Source organism: Condylostylus longicornis, unplaced genomic scaffold (assembly GCF_029603195.1).
Source record: "Condylostylus longicornis isolate FDR11 unplaced genomic scaffold, ASM2960319v2 ptg000001l, whole genome shotgun sequence".
Classification (NCBI taxonomy): Eukaryota; Metazoa; Arthropoda; class Insecta; order Diptera; family Dolichopodidae; genus Condylostylus; species Condylostylus longicornis.
This window is the reverse complement of record NW_026577970.1, coordinates 7,719,937-7,735,972: the sequence shown is the minus strand read 5'-3', so window position 1 is coordinate 7,735,972 and position 16,036 is coordinate 7,719,937.

The window sequence follows — 16,036 nt, the reverse complement described above, 5'->3', positions numbered from 1 at the left end:
TAATGAAATTTATTGTAAAATGCAAGACAGAAAGGAATGAAAATTATTGCGCGTTTTCTTTATAACTTAAAAAAGACCTTTGGTTTTTTGTTTTTTTTTTTATTTCGCTTCATTTTTATTTCCTCCCCTCTTTATTTCTTGATTTGACAAGGACAAGTCGAAGGGATTTCTTTTATTTTTTGTTGAAAATATTTTTTTTTTGTGTATTTTGTTTACATATAGAAAAATTTACATACTTTTTTACGTACAGATCTATAAGTGTAATACAAGTATAAAAATGATATAAGAATACATAAAATTTCAACATTTAGATATTTAAGTGTGTAATACTCTTGGTTACGAAGATATTTTTCTTGTTTTGCATTTCATTATTTAAAACAATGATTAGGAAACTTGAAAGGAAGACGAAATTTTCTTTATTTTTGCGTCTTTTATAAAAAGAAATAAAAAATCATTCCCTTTATAATATCTTGTACTTGTATATATATATATATATATATATATGTACACAAATGTGTATTGAATCAAGAATTGAAATTGATATGAAATTTAACAAGAGTTTTATAGTTACAATCAAAGGTATAAGTAAACAAATTATGATTTATTGTAACTCAATAGTGACTTTTATGTCACGTAAAATTTTTAAAATACCTCTACTTACTTTAAAGTATTTACACGTATTTACTGCAATCACAATCGATATTGAGTAATGAATATAATATACGAGTATTGATGTACTTAATACTATTGATATATTTACTGTCATAGTGCAAAGCAATTTAGATGAGTTTATTAATGTGATTCTGGTGCCGAGGTGAGCAGATAAAATTTTGTTTTTATAAAATCAGTCATCGTAAAAGGAAAGTTAAAATTTCTTTAATCATAATGCTATCAATTCAAATTTTTAAAAATTAAAAACGAGAAAAATAAGAAATAATTGATCAAATTTCGCATAGTGCCGAAAAAAAAAAATTTCATACGTAGTTAGTACACTTTTAATGTTTGTTGTTTTTCTATTTTCTTTACCTATTTGGGTAAAGAACTGTAAAAATTATTGTATTTACGAAAGAATAGAAAATTGGAACATTGACATTTTTCTTAATTTTAAGTTATTAATAACGTAGAGAGGAAGAAATTGTTAGAGGGAAAGGAAAAAATGCGGTTCGGTCATGCTTTACGAAAAAGATATTTTTATTAATAGAAAGTAAAAAGTTCTGTTTTTGTCTACATATATTTTTGACAAGCAGGAGAAAGTGATCAGAAATTTGAAAATTTCAGAATAATATTAGAACATTTTTACGGATGAACTCATTTTTTACCGTAAAAAAAGAAGAAACGTTTTTGTATATAAACATTTTTGGAAACGCTTGTCGTTTCAGCTCAATAAGTTTTATATAAATTATGTATATGTACTTATTATTAAGTCTACGCGAGAGGAAAGAAAATAACTAAGAAATTTGTTCTTACCAAAAGAATTTTTTCACGAATATTCGTGAAAATAACAAATTTCGGAATATTGCTGAAGAGATATTGCAGACTGATAGGCCGAGATTGAGAAATTAAGTAAATTTACTCCAATTTTCAAATTAAAAGTCAAAATTAGTTAACAATTTTTTCTAATATACTAAAAATTCTAAATTACCTAATTTGCTAATTAAGAAAATAAATTCTTTGCGTTTGTCTTATTAGTTTTAGTATAAGAAGATGTCATATAAGTGCTGCATTAACTCGTGTTCCACTAAAGCTATTATGTTCAACCATATAATTATACTATTAAAAATTATTAAAAATTGCTATTAAACTGCTGACCCATATTAAACAACTCTATCAAAATATGAGATAAACTATAATTTTCAAAAGAAAACTATTAATATATGCATACTCTGGGGACCCATTTCGAGTATCACATATGCAACACTGCATATAACATGTGCAGACCTACGCATATTTGATAGAATTAATAAATTATTGTAATTTTCATAATTTTCACTTTAAAATAATCCTACACTTCAATAACAATATCCTGACAGATACATAATATATATATGTATGTATATACACATGTGTGTTACTCCAAAAAAAATTTTGTTTTTATTACCTACGTCAATTTTAGAATTTTAATTCTATTAAGTATTACATACTCGTACATGTATGTATGTACATCAAAATAATATTATGAAAATTTTTGTGCATTCGTGTAGAAAAAGGACACGCAAAATATTATTTATTCATTTTTTCAATATAAATACCTATGTACCACCTATAATATGTACATTTGTATGTATGTGTCTCATGTCGAAAGGAGGTGAAGGCGAATATGGTATATTAATATGGTAACATTAAAGATAACCATGAAGTCTCACGGTCATTTTATTTGTATACGGACTGACGGTACAATACTTAATAATAATATCAATGGTTATATAAGTATTAATATTATTAATAGCAACGGTAATGGTATGGTAACTATAACAATTCAACCTTCTATTTTACATAAATTTAATGTATATATATATATATATATATATATATATGTCTATACTATATGCGTGTGCATATTATATGAAGTTGATGCATGAAATTTAGTATAATAATGTAATCCGCAAATACGATAAAAGCCTATAAAACATACCTACTTATATGTATATGTAATAAAATCAACAACCATATCAGCGGTAGCCACATTACCTACTATTATCATTAATATGAGTACGAAAAATTTTTAGACTATAGTTACAAGTGAATTGGTTTGTTGGTTTCGTTAACTATAGGAGATTTGACACGATAATTGTATGTTGTTATAGTATAGAGTTGTGGGTATATATTTTGAAATATATGCCGCATATATATATACATATATATACTTAATTATATAACATGTGAAATTCAATAGCTGATTTTAAATTGATTTCTTGTGAAAATCAATTATCCAAATTTTTAAATTAAATGCACTATAATTTTACCATTTAAAATTTAATTATAAAACAAAATTTTGAAAATTAATGTTTTCTTTTATTATTTCAATAGCATAAGAATTAATTTACTTTTAAGCAAAATTAGTAACTAATTGGATGAAAAACCAGGTACCGATTTGAAGTTATTGTGAATAACTTATTGTGAATAGCTAGAAATTGGTAATCAGTATACAAAGTTTCCAATATTGTCTGAAAAGCTTAACTGAATTATAATAGTTATTTATTTAGGAATAAATAAGATATTTTTCCTATTATAGGTACTCAACTAGTTACAAGAATATTTGTAATTGTATATTTGCTTCTGTACTTTTCCAATAACTATTATAACAACAAGTAATTATGTCACAAATGATAAAATAATTTTTGACATTAACGTAGAATAGAGATTCCATAGCAAATTCTGTAATATTTTGCATAGTAACAACTATGAATACTGACATTAATTTTTGGACATAGACAACAAAAAATATTGAGATGTCCTGAATTTCTGTACGTGTAGTATTAAAGTATTCCAATATAAAGTACTTATATATATATATATAATAAATAATCTAATAGTGATATTACATAAATTTTGGGAATGTCAACATTTTAACAAGATTAAACTGTGTTTAGGTACATCAAATTCGATATTATTATTAAAATTAAAAGGCGTATGCCATTTCCATTTATACATACTTACTTACCTGTATATAGGATAATAAAAAAGACCTGGGGGATAATCAGAAGGTCATTTTATGCATTCATTTATAAATTATTTGGTCAATGATAATGTTTGTATGATGGTATAGTGAATTGAATATGAAACAATACATTTTACCCTTCAAAAATGCATATACTTCGTATATATTTATATATATACATAGAACGCAAGTGTAGATTATTGAATTTTTGTTATATCGTTATATTATTAAATCTAGTAGCCCTTAGAATATTTGCATTTTAACATATTATATGTAAAAGTTCATTTAATGATTTCATTTTCAAAAAATTTATTTAAAATATTCTTCTTGTGTAAAGAATATATAGTTATTCTTACATATACATAGACAAACTGTATTTACATCAATAAACAGCTACATTTGTATTTCGACAGCAGGCATACGGCCAAATTATTTATGTACAAAATGATATTATTTAAATATGTGCTCTGATAAAATATATAAAAAGTTATGTTTTTCTTAATTATTGAATATTAACCGCTAATTAGGAGTAGGAGAACTTTATTAACTGCTATATAGAGTTATTTTCACGAAGGCTGAATTAATTTTGGCTGATACTTGATAATATTAAGGTAAATAATAAAGAAAATAATGGTTACAAAATTTATTTTAAATAGTTCACGTAAATTTACAATCATAATGAGTCATAGTGAGACACTGATAAAATTGAGGAGGTGTATGTGTACTCACAGATATAGTGAAAATTATGTGTGAACAAATTTGATAATCAAACAGCTTTATAGATCTTTACACAGATTTGCCCTGATGTACCCTATACATAAATGAAAATATTATTTCACTCTTAACCTTTCTATGTGTCTATGGTAACACCGCTTTGAATAATTCTTTCATTGGAAATGACAAACTTGATTTGCAATTTTTTCTTAATTACGATACGAAATTTTGCATTTCGGTAAATGTTTCAGTTTTTGTGAAAATCTTCGAAAAATTTGATTTAAGACTATTGTTTTTGACTACTATAAAATCACTTCAGTTATACTATAAAATAAAGTAGTCACTTTTTAATACAAATTTAAAGCATATCACTAATAATATTCAATTCTTTCAAAAAATAATATTTTTATTGCTTATAGTAGTATTAATATCAAATATTATTCGAAATACAAAAAGAAATAAAGTTTGCTCTGTATAATGGGAAAGAAAATATGATATTGTTGACATAGAATCATAAATTTCTATTCAATATTTAATTAATAAACAGCCCTTTATATATTCTACTCATTCATCAAATGCACAGTGTTGAGTAGACACTCGCATGGCTAGTCAGGACAATGTTATTGTTTAAAATAAATTTTAAATTCTCAAACGACTCAAATTTTTAATACTGTTTCCTTGTTTTGCATTACGACAATTCAGTTTCGTATACCGGCACGAAATTCATATATTGTGAATTTTTAGATTTAAGTACTTATAATTTTTATATGAATACATAGGATAATTAAGAGTAGCTCAAACTAGATATGAGGTCTGCCTCCTATAATGCTCTAAATTTTTAAATATTTTACTAAAAAAATTAAAGAAATCTACTTTATTTATAGATCGCACAAGAGTACTATTGGTTTGTGAGTGTCAAAAAGCTAATTATCACTGCCTCATAACAACTTATCTGCTTTTCTTTGCTTGCGAATAGGTTTGCAAATTACAATTAAGAAGTTTATATTAAAAATTAATTTTTTTTGTCAAAATTTCAACACACACACGCACACACCCACAGTATGTGTGTTTTCATTGTTATATTTGCTTGGTTATACAAAAAATCATAGGAACTCTATTCTTATAAATAAAACTTTAGCTTACTCAGAACTTATTATAAATGAGTAAATCGATGTGTTTTGAAAAAAAACTCATTATTTTCTCCAAAAAAAACTTGCTACAATTCTTATTCAGTTTCTATCCTGTAATCGGCAGAGCATTATTTTTTTTCTTGTTTTACTTATTATTCATATATTAAGCAAATATTTTCTAGACATTTTCATCCTACATGATTCATCAATAACACACAAACAAAACTAACAAAAAAGGAACAGAAAATTAAAAATGCTAAGAATAAACAAAAAAAAAAATCAAGGGAAAAGCGTAAAATTACCTTTACAGTAAAAATTCAATAATATTAAAAAAAACAAAAAAAAAAACTCAAAAAAATATTCTGCTGAAAACTGAAACTCAACATGAAAACATGACTGAGTGCTGACTGACTCGTCTATTGGCGCCCAATAAAAAATATTTACATTAAAAATTTAATTCTTCCATATTGTGCTGTAAGTATATTATGTAGGTACATGTTCCGTATATTACGAAGAACATTCTAGAGTATATGTGTGTGTGTAAATGTGTATGTAAGTTCGTTGTACATCTAACTATTATTATTGTATGTGAACTCAATGATTCGTAAAATTTTCCAGTTTTAATGGAAAATTTTCCAAAAAAAAAAAGAATATAAAGAAAAAAAGAAAAATTGAAAAAGATTGAAAATGATTCACTTAATTTTTAAGGAAAAGAAAAAAATAAAAAGAACAAGCAAACGCCACAAACATTGTGTAGGTGAATGTAAACGGGAACAGTTTGAAGAGAAAATTTAATCGAAAATTTTTTTTTTTTTAAATTTAATATTAGAAAATTTATAATAAAAAATATAACAAAAGAAAATGTATAACAAAACACAAAAAAATGAAATTACAAAAGATTTTTAAATTTTTACTAAAAATTCAATTATCAGAAGGCTTTACCTTTTAAGTTTTAGATCAGGCCAAAAATGTTACCCATTTTATTGTGTTTTACAGATGAGGAGAAGTTTTCTTTAAAATATTTTGTCATTTTAAAATTTTTTTGTTAAAACTTACATTATATACTTATATATAATATACATAAACTCAGTCCAAGAATTTATAAATGAAAATTTTATCCAATTATCATCAAATTTGGAACATCAAAAACTCAATACAATCATTCCATTTTGATTTGGAGCGTAATTTTGAAATTCAAAAAATTAAAATCTCCAAATTTGAAATCTACTTAGAATTTTAAAAACTACAAAATCATAATACTAAGTGTCATTTTCCATCAAACTTGGAAGTCGATTTTTTACTCAATTTTCTCAATTTTCTCAAACTCAAAACCGACTTCTTCGGACTCTTCCGGGCTCTTCTTGAAAGCTCTTTAAAAATTGCAAAATAAAACTCTCCTTAAATTATTTTCGTTTTCCAAATCATATGGAGAGTCACTCATAGACAACATGGCGTACGTATTTTACTACTCTACCCTAACTTTCTGGCAACACTAGAATACGATTAAAATAATAAATAAATCCTATTCTCGTTAATCCGTCAATAATTTTTTTGTTTTCAACAAAAATCCATTTTAAATAATAAATTCATTATTTGTTTTTAGTAAAAATATTCTATTTTATTCAAGTAATTCAATTTACTTAAATAATTTATAATAAAAATATAGAAAAACTTCAACGAGCTATAGACCAAAAAAAAAATGTATGTATGTAGAAGCAAAAAAAAAAATCCAAATATAAAACGAAATGTGTAAATTTACAAAACGTTTAGCTCTCATAAACAAATAAATCGGAAAGTGCATAAAAGGTACATATAAAAGTATAAAAGTGTTAATTGAAATCTATTATAAAATAATAAAAAAAGTTGTTCGCATTCAAACATAAACACACATACATCATATTATATGAGCAAAAATAACATTGAACATATTGTGGACAAAAAAAAAATGAGAGTCTATTGTGAATATTGAAAACCAATTACGTTACATACATATACGTATAGGTGCCTATTAGTAATTCACAAATCACAATAAAACATTCAATTAAATTCAATTCAAAAAAAATGTTTGAACAAAATCTCAATTCTTTTTTCTTTTGCCTCTCTTCGTTCTCTTCTTTGTTTAAATTCTATATTTAGCCTTTTAATATGATGTTTTGTCGTATGTACAGTTACAACATAGTAAATATGTAATTTATTTCTCTCTCTCTCTCTCTCTATAATATGTAAACGAACATTAATATTGATATTGTGCTAATCAATCGTCGTAACGTAACAGATCTAAAATAAATTCTCTACATGAATCGTTACACTTGTTTTTTTTATCTCTTTTTCTATTTTTTATAACTACTATTAAAATATTGATATAGTTAATAGTTATATTTTGTATATGTGAGTTTAACTAGTATTTTAAATATTTCAGGATATTTAAATGTTATCCTTTTAAATTTCACACTATTTGAGATTGATTTGAAATTTTCATGTTCAGAAATGATTTTTTTTTATTATTTAAATATTTTATATGAATTAAGAGTTTTTTTTTATTTTTACAATTGAAATCAAATACTAAAATTATGATGATATGACCAATAAGCTCAATCAATATTTGAAAAAATGTGTATATAAGTACTTAGTATTCAAATTGAATTATAAGTAAATAGATTTTTGTAATATCATAAATAATTTAATTGCCAAATTATTAGTCATTTTATACTGGTCCTAAATATATTTTTATTAAATCTCTTTAAAGAGTGTACTTGTATACCTACAAAGAATTGAATGTAGCTCATAAAAAGCTCGAAAACAATACAAAAACCAAGGAGAATAGAAGAGGAAGGGGGAGAAGAAAATAGAACAAGACGAATTAAGTATAGCATGTATATCAAACGGTGACGGCCTTAAAGCTTTGCTCTAACGCCTCACACTAATATTCGTTATAATAATATGTTTTTTAATCGAAACAATAAATCTTTTACTCAAAATACCGAACTACCCGTGAGGTGATTGAATAGTCAATGAATATCTAGTTACCTCACAACATATTTAGTAACGACGAGAAAAATTGATTCTATCAGATCATAGTTAGATAGTTTAATTTAGTGACTAATAAAAATTACAAGATCTTTTGATAATATGAATGACACAATTAAGAGTGAATTTTAAAATACGAACGAATTGAAAAGGAATGTTGCTACGAATTCGTCCATTATTCGAAATAAAACTGATATTTAAATGAGTAAACATGTTGTATGAAAATTTTGGAATGTATTCAAGTTGTTTTTTGCGCTATTCCGATAATGTTACCAACTGACTCTTAGTGAGAACGCCTCTCTCACATGCAGGCTACATTCGTCTTATTCGAACTGTAGTCAGAATATAGAGCTTTTCTTCCGAATCTCATCCACTTCCCGAGTTTGATTCTTTAAAATTTAAATCTATAACAAAATCTGAAACACAACACTATTATTTCTCTAAATTTTCAAAAGATTTTATCTCTGCATAATATTTTATTCAAGAAATGCCAGTTTAACAATAAACTCCAGTTCTAGGGGTACATCCTGTAAAAGATTTTAAATCAATGAATCGATCTATTGTATTTAACATGTTTTATTGAATTGAGGTTAGAAATGAATGATTAGTTTTTCTGTATTTTGTATTATTTTTTTCCTGTTCCTTTTTTTTTAATTCTCCTGTTCTCATATTGCAAAAGAATATCCAATCATCACCTGTTCTGTATTTTTATAGTGTACATTTTGTACATTCCTTCCTATATGGAAATATATATATGTATGTTTATGTATTATGTTGTTATATTGCATATAATTCTGGATTTGAACGTAACTATTATTTTTTCCTATTGAAAATTTTCTATATTATATGTTCAGTTGAATCAAAATATCACTGGATTTCGACTATTCTTATTCCTTTTGAACTTTATGCACGTATACAACATTGATATGTTGAGTATTTATACATAAACTATAAATAGTTATGTTGAGTATAATCTCTTTTATTAGTATTATTTGTGTATGTATGTCTGTATGTATAATATGTTGTTTGTTGTTAATCTAGATTTAAATTGTGATAATGATATGTTCATAATGATATTGATGATGTTTTGTTGATTATATAATAATAGTGATGATGACGATACAAGACATCATTTTTATAGTGATTATTGTTTCTTCATTTTTAGATTATAAGGTTTTTTGTGTAACTATAAGTGTAGGGTATTTCATTCCATTTATCGAGTTTTTAGGCACATTTTATATTGGTCAGTTAAAATGATTTTATTTGTTTTTCTTCAGGTTATAATATAAACTGATGTGTGTACAATGGTAAGTATATAATGGGACTGGTGAGGTGATATTAAAAACGTATACATAAGTATGTTTGTAAACGAATATGTATATGCCATTGAATTGTGTTCGAAAATTTCGTTTTATAGTTTCAATTTAGTTCGATTATTTTATGTTTGGTTTTTTCTTGTTTCCCATCTTATATTGGTTCTTCTTTTGTTTATGTGTTTTATAAAAAGTTACCGTTAGTTAAAAGTTCATATCAATAACACGATGTAAATTTCATTTAAAATAATTAATAATTTTAAAAATAGTCAGAAATATTCGGCGTAAAAATTTTCTAAAGAAAAAAAATGTCCAAGTCACGGAAGCCAACTAAAAATTTGTAATTAAAATTATATCAATGGTATACATGTAAAATAAATTTAACTGGATGTCAAAAGCTTATCGAATTTAGGAATATTTTCGATTCTATCGAAAAATTATCGGGCGATTGCTTAAAACTTGTACGGTATAATGCGATAATTGACATTTTCAATTGGAAGTTGCTAATTTTTTGGAACAGGTACACATGGTATCAATTGAATTTCTTTAATTACTTTACGTGTAAGGTTAATTAAATATTAAAAATTGTCATTTTGACAATTAATAATACACCAATTTCTAAAGCGTAAACATAGACGAAAATGTGTGCCAATCTAAGTTTCTTACGAAGATTTTAATATTCAACGAAAAGAACGTTTTTATAAAATTTTTTTAAATGGTTTTCGGTTTCGTTCATTTAATGTCGTAAATCAAATTTAATTTTAATAAGATGGCAACCTCAATGTCATGCAACTCAATTTTCTCATTATTATTATTTGTTCGATTGATTTTTATTTGACTATATTTTCATTTTTATCGTATACCTTTTTTGTTTTTACAATATGAGATGACCAGGTTAATTGGACCCTAAAACCCGATTTTGTTTATTCTTGTTTTGTTTCTTTGAAAATCAAGAAAATCAAAAAGAAAAAATGTATGGTTTCTGGCTATTTTTATTTTTATTCTTGTCCCTATATTAAGTAAAAAAAATTTAAAGAAAAAAACTTGCTTCCCTCCCAATGGATCATTTATGTTTCATGCTAAAATATTTTTGTGAATTTTACTTTTACTTACTTACTATAATATACCCACGTATATTATTGTATACCCTTTTTTGTATACCGCTTTAGGTGTCTCTTTCAGATGTCACAAGTCAAATATTTTTCTTATAATTTTTTTTGTTTTGTTTTTATTTTCATATTCATTCTTTAGTCACACACAAAAAAAAAAGTAAACTTTTTTCCCATCTATGTCTACAAAGAGTTTGCAGTCCGGATCACAGTTTTGAAGACGTGTTGATATAGGAAATAAGGTAGTCATAAAAAAAAAATTAAAAAAAATATGAAAATGATTTGGATGGTTGAGAATGGGATATGGGGGGTAGAGAAGAATTTGTGTACACATTTTCTCTGTTTTGTTTTATTAATATGAACTACAGGGTGCGAAGCATATATATACATCTATTTTTGTATATAATTATGTATGTGTATATATATTTTATTAAAATGTTACAATTTTATTTAAAAACAAGTAAAAACGTTTCAGTCGGTATAAACCGATTGAATTATACCCTGCACCTTTCATTGTTGTATAGCAATTACTCAAACCTGTGAAACCATTCTATAGAAACTTCACGGATATGTCAGACATATAACTGAACACACAACTACCAAGTTTCATGAATCTGACTTAATTATTTTTCCAAATATTTAAAATTAGCTTTTGGAGTTGTATGGCAGGTACCCGAACCTGCCAAGCAATTCCACTAAAACTTTGCTAATATATCTGATCTATAATTGGACACACAACTACCAAGTTTCATGAATCTAATTTTATTACTTTTCCAAATATTTAAAATAAGCTTTTGGACTTGTATGGGAGCCACTCGAACATGTCAAGCAATTCCACCAAAACTTCAGAAATATTTTTGATCTATAATTGGACACACAACTGCCAAGTTTCATGAATCTGTCTTTATTATTTTTCCAAATATTTAAAATTAGCTTTTGAAGTTGTATGGCAGGTACCCGAACCTGCCAAGCAATTTCACTAAAACTTCGCAAATATATCTGATCTATAATTGGACAGACAACTGCCAAGTTTCGTGAATTTGACTTTATTATTTTTTCAAATATTTAAAATTAGCTTTTGGAGTTGTATGGCAGGTACCCGAACCTGCCAAGCAATTTCACTAAAACTTCGCAAATATATCTGATCTATAATTGGACACACAACTGCCAAGTTTCATGAATTTGACTTTATTACTTTTTCAAATATTTAAAATTAGCTTTTGGAGTTGTATGGCAGGTACCCGAACCTGTCAAGCAATTCCAATAAAACTTCGCAGGTATATCTGATCTATAATTGGACACACAACTGCCAAATTTCACCAATCTAACTTTTTTATTTTTTCAAATATTTAAAGTAAGCTTTTGGACTTGTATGGGAGCTACTCGAACCTGTCAAGCAATTCCACCAAAACTTCAGAAATATCTTTGGCCTATAATTGGACACACGACTGCCAAGTTTCATGAATCTGACTTTATTATTTTTCCAAATACTTAAAGTAAGCTTTTGGACTTGTATGGGAGCCACTCGAACCTGTCAAGCAATTCCACAAAAACTTCAGAAATATCTTTGGCCTATAATTGGACACACAACTGCCAAGTTTCATGAATCTGACTTTATTATTTTGCCGAATATAAAAAATTTGCTTTTGGAGTTGTATGGCAGCCACCCGAACCGGTGCAGCTATCTCATTAAAATTTTTAGAGCATATGTAGAATATAATTGGACACATGTATACAAAATTTTATATTTGTACCTTTATTAGTTTTTGAAATAATTAAAATAAACTCTTTGAGTTGTATGGCAGCTACCCGAACCCGTTGTCCGAATTGGTCCAATAACAATAGGGTTCGTCCTTGGCAGAAAAGAAGCAACTTGTGAAAGTTTGGTGTCGATTGCATTATTCGTTTTTGAGTTATCGTGCGATCGGACGGACGGACGGACGGACGGACGGACGGACGGACGGACGGACGGACGGACGGACGGACGGACATGTCTAAATCAACGCAGAATTTTACGCTGAGCAAGAATATATATATATGTCCATACCGCAGATGACTCCTTCAAGTAGTTACAAACTCCATACCAAAGTTAATATACCCTTCACGAAGTGCAGGGTATAAAAAAGACAAGCCGATGATTATTATGCTTTCTTTCCTTTTTGGTTTTATCATGATTGCTGTCATAAGTTGCTCCATCTTGTTGTTTTAAACTCCTTATTCTTATATCAGCGATTTGGGACCCTCTTTTTTTCTTTCTTGTTTTTTTTTTATTTGTAAAGTTTATTTGTATGCTGCTTAAGCGGCATAAGCTACACGGTAAACACAAAAAGAAGAGTCTTCAAAAAGAAACAAAAAAAAAAAAAAGAGTTAAAAGAGTTAACAATGACGCATGGAATTAAATCGTGTGAGGTCGATCGTAAACCGAAAAGCATCTTTCGGTGGAGTAATCATCTTATATGATGGGTTGAATAAGGGATAGAAAATAATAAAATAAAATAAGAAAAACAAAAAATGATTTATAGCAAATTTAGTTTCTAATATTTTTAATTCTACACTTTTTGTTGGGGTAAGCGTGTGTAACACCTTTTCTTTTTTTTTTTTATTTAATTTTTGTTTGACAAAATATCTACCTACATATACTTATTACTTAATATGTTTATTTTATATATTTGTCATGCTATAGACTTTTAATAGGGTTTGTTCTTCTTCTTTTTGAATTTTATGCTATCCTAATTGAAATATTGTTTGAAGAAAAGAATTGAGAAGATAATAAGTGAGGCACCCATAAACCTTTTGAAGAAATAAGTTTCGATTTTAATATGTTGTATGAGGTTATAGAAGAATAACAAATGGTCAATAATGATTTTATCAGCGTGTAGAAAAAAAAATAAAAAGATTTTTGGGAAATTAAAATGAGATTAGGATGAAAAAAATTTATAGAATTTTTAATATCATTCAATGTTGGTATGTAGGTGGTAAATTTATTTAAAAAAAAATACTATGATTTGTTTGTTGTTTTGTTAAGGCAATATTGTGGAATACAAAGTATCGGAGCGAAAAAGAATTTTAATAGTTCAAAAATTATGGTAAGAAAGTATAGGAAATTAAAATTGACCGTATGTCAAAAAAATAAAAAACAAAAAGAACAACAAAGGAAATAGTTGTAGTCTCGTGTATTAAACAGATGAAAATTTATGTGATATCACAGTGCAGAGTACGAAGAAATTTGAAATCATATACTGCGTCAGCGAGTATTAAGGCTTCCTATAAAGTGTTGCTACACAATGTGGCAATAAAGCAAACCCACCGCAAACCGATTGACAATTAATGCTCTAATACAAGATAATTCTGGTCAAACCTAAATTTACGTTTTATATATTTGCAAAAGGAAGATTCTGGTGGTAGTGAATCTTAGCAGACATTATTTAATTAGTAAATATTATAAGTAAATGTGATATTCCACAAATTATTGCTCTACCGGTGCAAATGAGATGGCATAGTATTCACCTGTTCTTGCTCCCACACAACCGTTGCATATCCGAGATACAAAGATTTGGTTGGTACTGCTTGTTTTTACAAAAAACGGCCTCATCAAATGTAAACGCAAAAGATCTCAACCGATTTTGGAAAATTCAGGTTAATTTTATTGCATGAAGCCGTCTAGCCACACTTAGATCTATAATGGTCATTTAATCATTCATCAATCGAATTAGGCATGTAATAATAGTTAATTTCTTACTCATTTAACTTAACACTTTAATTCACTACACTGAATAAATTTACTTTTAAATTATCTCCTTATTTAAATACTTTATTCATATGGTATGTGTATTGTGTAAATGTTAACAATATCTAGATATCAAATCGATTAATCAGTAATTGGTCTACATAGTAAAGTGCCCGACTTTTAATGTAAACTTAATTACTATACAGGAATACTTGGATATTTAAAAAAAAAAATGTACTCAAAAGAAAAGATTCAAATTAACACGTTCAACTATGGCATAGTCATAGTAAAAGATAGGGAAAAAAAAAAACTAAAATTTTAATAATATAGTTGTTCCGTTTTCCCACAATTTAATTGTTAATTAACAGAACTTTAAAGAAAAAGAACACAGAAATAGCAAATAAAAATTCAATATTCAAAAAGTTCTTTACCTACCACTTTTTTTTTTTTTTTAGAGTTTTCTCATCTTAGATCCTGAACAGAACAATTTTTCAAAGTTCTTCTTGGGTTTGGTTCTCTTATATTTTGTTCTTAAAGCTTAACTAATTTTTACTTACAAATTTTTTTATTTATACCTTTACATTCTACTATAGATAAGGAAAGAAGAGTCGAATAACATGAAACAGAAAGATAAAAAACAAAAAAGAGTCAAAAGTTGTAGCTCAATTCTTAAGTACTTACAAAAATATTTTTTTCTTCTTTGTCTTATTGTTTTGTTTTTTGTTGCCTATGTTATGTTGTCCCTTACATTCCGTTCGAACTTCATTTCTTCACTACTTGTATTTTTACTTAAAATTTTCTTTATTTCAGTACCAAGACTAACTGAAATTATTTTTTTGCTTTTAAAATCTTAGTATAATGTAAGGAGTATACGAAAAAGAATAAAACGCCAGAGCTACATAAGGGAGAGAGAGAAAAAGATGGAAAATAATGAAGAAAAACAAAGAAAAAGAAAAAAATCGCAGAACATCACTTCCTCAACTTTTAGTTAGAAAAGTGCTTTAATTTATCCCATGGGAAATTTTTGAAGTTTTTTTTTTTGGGTATTTTCTCTGTTTTGTTTTTTTGTGCCTTTGAATTTTTATATTAAAAGTAAGTAAAGTAGTAATATTTTTTTAGTTTTTTTTTTGTTTTGGTTGCCCTTTTGAACATGGGCCGAACGAACATCTTATAAACTTTTTACTTATTCATTCGTTTTTAGTTTCTATTTTGTTTTCTTATGTTCTTTATTACTTTACAAGTGCATAGGTATGCCTAGATTTTTATTTTTTCTTCATAAAAAAATAAGAAGTGAGTGAGTGAGTGACTGACTGAAAGGAAAGAGAAAAAAACAATGATTCAAAAAAAAAAGTTTTCAA